The sequence below is a fragment of the Aotus nancymaae genome, unplaced genomic scaffold, assembly GCF_030222135.1.
Source record: "Aotus nancymaae isolate 86718 unplaced genomic scaffold, 86718_ANA_hifiasm-v0.15.2.pri h1tg000041l, whole genome shotgun sequence".
In the NCBI taxonomy this organism is placed as follows: Eukaryota; Metazoa; Chordata; class Mammalia; order Primates; family Aotidae; genus Aotus; species Aotus nancymaae.
The window spans coordinates 17,534,172-17,542,519 of record NW_026988455.1 but is presented as its reverse complement, the minus strand read 5'-3'; positions in this window follow the sequence as shown (position 1 = coordinate 17,542,519).

The following is an 8,348-nucleotide window of genomic DNA, read 5'->3' as shown; positions in this document are numbered from 1 at the left end:
AGAATTGGGTTACATTCCCAGTAGTCCCTTACCAGCTGTAAGCTTAGGCAATTTATTTAATTTTGTCTCAATATCCTCATCTACAAAAAGATGATAATTAAAAAAAAAAAAAAAAACCCATGCCATGGGGTTATTCTGAGGATTAAATAATTTATGCATAGCTAGTGGCAGAGTGCCAGGCACATAGCATGTGCTCAGTAAGCATTAGATATTGCTATTCATGTTGACAACAAAAACAGTGTTTATGATACCACCTTATGGTTGTGTAGCATTTTTGTTTATAAAGTGACTTTATATCATTATGTTTTCTCATGTTCATGTTTAATATAATTGGGTTATTACTATCCTCATTTTTGGAGGAAGAAAACTTTGGGGTCATCTGCCCTGAGAGGGCCTTTCCTTCCTGCACAGCTGGCTGGGCACCAGCCTCCTATGCCACCTCCAGCAGTCTTCACAGCCTGGGGCGCCTGGGGCATCCAGCAGCTGACCCTCCTCCTGGCGGGCCAGCCCTGGAGGGAGGACCCCTGACTGTGGATTTGGCCATCTTTGTGATTACAAAGCCTCTAGTCAGCCTCAGCATTCAAATCTCATCAGTCCATTTACGCAAAAACAAAACCAAACAAATGTGTGCATGTGTCTGTGTGTGTGTGCACGCGCACACACATACACATCCATGTTCGAAAGAAAATATGCCACAAGGTTAACACTGGTCCTCTCTATGTAACAGATCATAGGCATTTTTAAATCTTTCTTTCTCAAGTGTATTTTCTAATTTAATTTGTTTTTCACTGTGAATTTGTATTACCCAGGAATAAAGAACTAAGCAATGCTTCACAACGGCATGCGGCTGTTGTGAGTAGTTCATAGAAATTAACATTAGAAACGCCCACACTTCCAAACGATGATGAGCGGGCAGAACCTGCTAGCATCCATCTAATACCCATTTTGTCCTTCTCCCTAACTGTGGTGATTTTGACAGAGCAGCACTAGGCCCAAAAGTTACACACCTTCCTTTGCATCCAGGGAGGTCAAATAGCCCAGTCCTAACAGATAAGATGAGAGCAGAAGTCGCTGAGTGAGACTTTCACTTTATTTTTTTGTTCTTGCTATTTTCTTCTATCATATACCTGCACCAATAGGAAGACTTTGTTTTTTGGGGTTTTTTTTTGTTTTTGTTTTTATGTTTTTGAGACCGATTCTTACTCCGTTGCCCAGGCTGGAGTGCAGTGGCGCGATCTCGGCTCACTGCAACCTCCGACTCCCAGACTCAAGCGATTCTCCTGCCTCAGCCTCCTGAGTAGCTGGGATTACAGATGAGTGCCACCACACCCAGCTGATTTTTGTATTTTTAGTAGAGATGGGGGTTTCACCATGTTGGCCAGACTGGTCTCGAACTCCTGACCTCAAGCAATCTGCCCATCTCAGTCTCCCAAAGTGCTGGGATTACAAGCATGAGCCACCACACCTGGCCCAACAATAGGAAGACTTTGTATGAAGTATGAATTCCAGTATTTTTTTCTACCTAAGAAAACATTACACCCTGAGCGTGGTGGCTCATGCGTGTAATCCCAACAATTTGGGAGGCCAAGGAGAGCAGATTGCTGGAGGTCAGTAGTTCAAGACCAGCCTGGCCAACATGATGAAACCCCATCTCTACTAAAAACACAAAAATTAGCTGGGCATGGTGGCACTCTCCTGTAATCCCAGCTACTTGGGAGGCTGAGGCAGGAGAATCGCTGAAACCCAGGAGGCGGAGGTTGCAGTGAGCCGAGATCGTGCCATTGCACTCCAGCCTGGGCGACAAAAGAAAAACTCCAAGAGAGAAAGAGAAAGAGAGAAGAAGGTAGGAAGGGAGGGAGGAGAGAGAGGGAGAAAGAAAGAGAAGGAAGGAAGGAAAGAAAGAAAGAAAGAAAGAAAGAAAGAAAGAAAGAAAGAAAGAAAGAAAGAAAGAAAGAAAGAAAGAAAGAAAGGAAAGAAAGGAAGGAAGGAAGGAAGGAAGGAAGGAAGGGAAAGAAAGAAAGGAAGGAAGGAAGAGGAGGAAAGAAAGAAAGAAGGAAAGGAAGGAAGAAAAAGAAAGAGAACTGAAGAAAAGAAAGAGAACTGAAGATCGTGCATGGGAAGCACCTGGGACAGCATGTGGGCAGGATCCTTAAGAGGGTGCAACACCCCTTTGTGCTCCTCACAAAAACGTGGGGTTGTGGTTAGATTCCAAATCTGGAGGTCTTTTCAATTGACCTAGACCAAGCAATAGAAGTAGACCAAGGGAAGGGAGGCAAGTGAGGTGTGAGGCTTTTCCTCTCCTAAGTTTGGTAATTCTGAATGTCACAAAGGTCCTTTGTTTAAGAATCCTGCCTGTTCCAAGCAATTCCTGGAATTTCTTAAATGGTTTCCATTTTCCTGGAGGAGAAGCTCGTAATGATCTGCTTGGCTCTCTGCCTTTACAGCCCTCTACTGGAGCCACTTAACCTGCAATTTGTAGGTTCAACTGTACCCCCAGCCCTATGGCCACCCCTGTCCCCAGGCGAGGGAAGATAAATTCAACCCAGCCTACCCTGAGTCTGTCCTCTCTGGTCACCTGGCTCATCTACAAAAAGCAAAGATTCCCCCTTAATCTCTGATAGAGACGGACATTTACTCCTGGGTAGACGTTAAAAAAACAAAGATGTCTTTATTTGTTTAAGCCTGCTTGGAAATATAAACAAAGGTGAAATCTTAAAAAATAAAGTGTTCCAAAAACATTTGCCCAAGTATCAGCACTCCTAGGTGGTCAAGGTGTTTAATGTGTAGGGACCTTCTGCTTCCAATTGGTCACAGGAGGCTTAGGGAATCCTTTAGGATTTATTCTAATTTTCCAGGAAACATCCCATTTAAAGGGAGAAAGAAAACACTTAGAAAATTTCCCATGAAGCCTCTACTATTCAAACCTTAAGAGAGGAGCTCTTCCTTTAAAAGCTTGCACATTTTCATACTATACCATTTTTATTCACATTGGTCAAAACTGTGCTATTTTTTAACTTAAGGAAAGTAATTTGACGAAATTTAACAGCCCTAATGAATTAAGCGGAGGAAAATGCAGAAGGCTTTAATAACAGCAAACCTATTGAAACGAAAGACCCTATACATTGTTCTACTGACAGACTTACTAGCAGAGCAAACCAGATGTAGGTTGCCAAGGGAAGTTCAGCTTGTAAATTGTAAGAAAAGAATATACTGCCAGGCTCTGCTGGGCTCTGTTATTTCTTCATTAAAATGCACTGTCAATCAGGTTGAAAAGAAATGTCTAATTAACACCATAGGGCACCAAAAATTTAGCATCAGAAACTCAGCTGCTATCCCTTTTTACAACTGTATCTCTCTGAGCAACTCCAAACCTCTTTCCACCCTTCCCCCATGCCGTTGCCCCTCCCCCATATTCCACTTAGGATCAAAAGCATCAGAGAAATTGCAAAATGCATTGCATTACACAATTCCTTCTTTACAGCTGTGAACCCGCTAGCATTAAAGTTTCCAGCAACTCTTCATTTCTTTTTATTCCCTGTATCCATGTAAGGATCCAAAGACAATGAAACATAATGAAAACCAGTGGGTTCCATCATGAGGTCTCCCCTTGCAAGATGTGGAAGAAGGAGGAGAGGTCTACCCTGGAGTAGCCGTCTACGCTGGAGTAGCCTAGTCCAGGCTCCCGCGACTCCCCGACCTGTTTGACTTTGGGGCTGTCCCTTCATGCTGATGAGCCTCAGGTTTACCACTCAGAAAACAGGTAAGGACGAAGGGCTCGGCCGCCTACTTCAAGGATCCATTGAGACACGGTGTGTGAAAGAGCTTGGTAATATTTAACGCACTATTATTATGACCCCAGTCCCAGAAGGACTGGGCAAAGTCCGTACATGTTTTGTTAATAGGAAGCTGATTGAGTTCTGGTGCCTCTTGAAGGATCATGGTCCCCAAGGTCTCCCCAGGTCATAGTGGCCGAGTGGAAGCTGAGAATGAGCCCAGGGATTTGGGTTTGGGAATGTTCGAGGAGAAGGGACTACAAGGTATTAGTCAGAGACTGTCAGGCTTAGAGCGGAACCCTCCCCACTCCCTTGCCATGCAGGCACCAAATACTGTTGATTTCTCCATTGCAGCCCCTTCTCCACCTCCATACACTCTTTCCACTCTCAGCCTTTCTAGAGAAACACACTGGCACTCCTGCCACGGGATTTGCAATTGATCTTTATGCTACCCTGTCCCTTTAGTCCCTTCTCACACGGCTATCAGATTAGTCCTGGTTAACCCCACTTAGCATATGTCAGGCTCACTGTTTGAAGATTTCAGTGGTTCCACCATGTTCATATACACAGTCCCCCATTTTTTACTGGGCATTTTAGGTCCCACAGTGACGCACTGTCTGCTTTGCTGACTCACCTCTCTTTGCTTCCTTTTTAAGTTTACATGGTCATTTGGAAGTCCCTTGTTCCCTAAGTGTATGTTTCATAGCCTCTTTTATTTCTTGAAACACATTTCTTCAAATATATTCCAACTAGTCACTGTGCATTCTATGCATGGGCATTCTTTTTCTATTTCAGTGGGTGTTGGGGGAACAGGTGGTGTTGGTCACATGAATAAGTTATTAAGTGGTGATTTGAGATTTTGGTGCACATATCACCCAAGCAGTGTACACTGTAGTCTTTTATCCCTCATCCCTCTCCCGCCCTTTCCCCCGAGTCCCCAACATCCACTGTGTCATTCTTATGCCTTTGCATCCTCATATTTAGCTCCCACTTATGAATGAGGACATACGATGTTTGGTTTTCCATTCCAGAGTTACTTCACTTAGAATAATGGTCTCCAGTTCCATTCAGGTTGCTACAAATGCCATATTTCATTCCCTTTTATGGCTGAGTAGTCTTCCATGGTGTATATATACACACCACATTTTCTTCATCCACTCGTTGGTTGATGGGCATTTGGGCTAGTTCCATATTTTCGCAATTGCGAATTGTGCTGCTAGAAACAGGCGTGTCCAAGACGTTTTTTCCTCTGGGTAGATACCCAGTAGTGGGATTGCTGGATCAAGTGGTAGTTCTACTTTTAGTTCTTTAAGGAATCTCCACACTGTTTTCCATAGTGGTTGTACTAGTTTACCTTCCCACCAGCAGTGTAACAGTGTTCCCTTTTCACCACATTTATGCCAACATCTATTACTTTTCAATTTTTTGATTATGGCCATTCCTGCAGGAGTAAGGTGGGTATCACATTGTGGTTTTGATTTGCATTTCCCTGATTGTTAGTGATGTTGAGCATTTTTTCATGCTTGGTGGCCATTTGTATATCTTCTTTTGAGAATTGTATTCAAGATGGGATTGTTTGATTTTTCCTGCTGATTTCTTTGAGCTCCTTGTAGATTCTGGATATTGGTTCTTTGTCAGATGTATAGATTGCAAAGATTTTTCTCCCACTCCCTGGGTTGTTTGTTTACTCTGGTGATTATTTCTTTTGCTATGCAAAAACTTTTTAGTTTAATTAAGTCTCCTCTATTTATTTTAATTAAGTTTATTTAAACTATTTATTTAAATTATTTAAACTATTTAGTTTAATTAAACTATTTATTTTAATTAAGTTTATTTAAATTATTTAGTTTAATTAAGTCCCATCTATTTAAAATGCTTTCTTTGCATTTGCTTTTGAGTTCTTGGTCATCAAGTCTTTGCCTAAGCCAATGTCTAGAAGGGTTTTTTCAATGTTATCTTCCATAATTTTTGTGGTTTCAGGTATTAGATTTAAGCCTTTAATCCATCTTGAGTTGGCTTTCATATAAGGTGAGAGATGAGGATCCAGTTTAATTTTTCTACATGTGGCTTGCCAATTATCCCAGCACCGTTTGTTAAATAGGGTATCCTTTCCCCACTCTATGTTTTTGTTTTCTTTTTTAAAGACCAGTTGACTGTAAGTATTTGGGTTTATTTCTGGTTTATCCATTCTGTTCCATTTGTCTATATGCCTGTTTTTTATACCAGTACCATACTGTTTGGGTAACTATAGCCTTATAGTATAGTTTGAAATCAAGTAATGTGATGCCTCCAGATCTATTCTTTTTGCTTAGTCTTTGCTTTGATTATGCAGGCTCTTTTCTGGTTCCACATGAATTTTAGGACAGTTTTTTCTAGTTCTGTGAAGAATTATGGTGGTATTTTGATGGGAATTGCATTGAATTTGTAGACTGCTTTTGGCAGTATGGTCATTTGCACAATATTGAGTCTATACATTCATAAGCATGGAGTGTGTTTCCATTTATGTGCATCATCTATGATTTCTCTCAGCAGTGTTTTGCAGTTTTCCTTGCAGAGGTCTTTCACTTCCTTAGTTAAATATATTCCTAAGTATTTTATTTTACTTTATTTTTTGCAGCTATTGTAAAAGAAATTGAGTTCTTCATTTGATTCTTGGCATGGTCGCTATTGGTGTATAGCAGGGCTACTCATTTGTGTACAGTAATTTTGTATCCTGAAATTTTGCTTAACTCATTGACCACTTCTAGGGGCTTTTTGGATGAGTCTTTATGATTTTCTAGGTATACAATGGTGTCATCAGCAAACAATGACAGTTTGACTTCTTCTATTTGGATGCCCTCTATTTATTTCTATTGTCTGACTGCTGTGGCTAGGACTTCCAGCACTATGTTGAATGGAAGTGGTGAAAGTCAGCATCCTTGTCTTGTTCCAGTTCTGAGGGGGAATGCTTTCAACTTTTCCCATTCAGTATAATGTTGACTGTGGATTTGTCATAGATAGCTTTTATTACCTTAAGGTATGTCCTTTCTATGCCTACTTTGCTAAGGGTTTTAATTATAAAGGGATGCTGGATTTTTAAAATGCTTTTTCAGTGTCTATTGATTATGTGATTTTTGTTTTTAACTCTGTTTGTTTATTTATTTATTTATTTATTTTATTTATTTTTTGAGACGGAGTTTCGCTGTTGTTACCCAGGCTGGAGTGCAATGGCGCGATCTCGGCTCAACGCAACCTCCACCTCCTGGGTTCAAACAATTCTCCTGCCTCAGCCTCCTGAGTAGCTGGGACTACAGGCGCACACCACCATGTCCAGCTAATTTTTGTATTTTTACTAGAGACGGGGTTTCACCTTGTTGACCAGGATGGTCTCGATCTCTTGACCTCGTGATTCACCTGCCTCGGCCTCCCAAAGTGCTGGGATTATAGGCGTGAGCCACCACACCCGGCCTTTAACTCTGTTTATATGTTGTATCAGATTTATTGACTTGTGGCTATTGAACCATCCCTGCATCTCTGGTATGAAAGCCACTTGATCATGGTGGATACTCTTTTGATATACTGTTGGATTTGGTTAGCTAGTATTTTGTTGAGGATTTTTGCATGTATGTTCATCAGGGATATTGGTCTGTAGTTTTCTTTTGTGTGTGTGTGTGTTATGTCCTTTCCTGGATTTGGTATTAGAGTGATATCGGCTTCATAGAATGATTTAGGGAAGATTCCTTCTTTCTCTATCTTATGGAACAGTGTCAACAGGATTGGTACCAACTCTTCTTCGAATGTCTGATAGAATTCAGCTGTGAATCATTTGGTCCTAGACTTTTTTTGGGGGGGTAACTTTTTAATTGCCATTTTAATCTAGCTGCTTGCTATTGATCTGTTCAGAGTTTCTATTTCTTCCTGGTTTAATCTAGGAGGGTTGTATATTTCCAGAAATTTATCCATCTCCTTTAGGTTTTCTAATTTACATGCACAAAAGTGTTCATGGTAGCCTAGAATGGTCTTTTGTATTTCTGGGGTATTGGTTGTAATATCTCCCATTTTGTTTCTAATTCAACTTATTTGGATCTTCTTTCTTCTTTTCTTGGTTAATCTTGCTAATGGTATATCAATTTCATTGATCTTTTCAAAGAATCAGCTTTTTGTTTTATTTGTCTTTTATATTTTTCCTTGTCTCAAGTCCATTTAGTTCTGCTGTGATCTTGGTTATTTCTTTTCTTCTGCAGGGTTTGGTTTGATTTGTTCTTGTTTCTCCAGCTCCTTAAGGTGTGACCTTAGATTGTCTGTGCTCTTTCAGACTTTTTGACATAGACATTTAATGCTATGAACTTTTCTCTTAGCACCACCTTTGCTGTATACCAGAGATGTTGTTGAATTCAGTTTACTAGTATTCTGTTGAGGATTTCCGAATCATGTTCATCAGTGATATTGGCTGTAGTTTTCTTATTTGGTCTGGTTTTGGTATCAGAGTAATGTTGGCCTCACAAAGTGAGTTTGGAATTATTCCCTCCTGTCTGATTTTTTTTTTAATGAGTTTGGATAGAGTTGGTATTAGTTCTTTAAATGTTTGGTAGAATT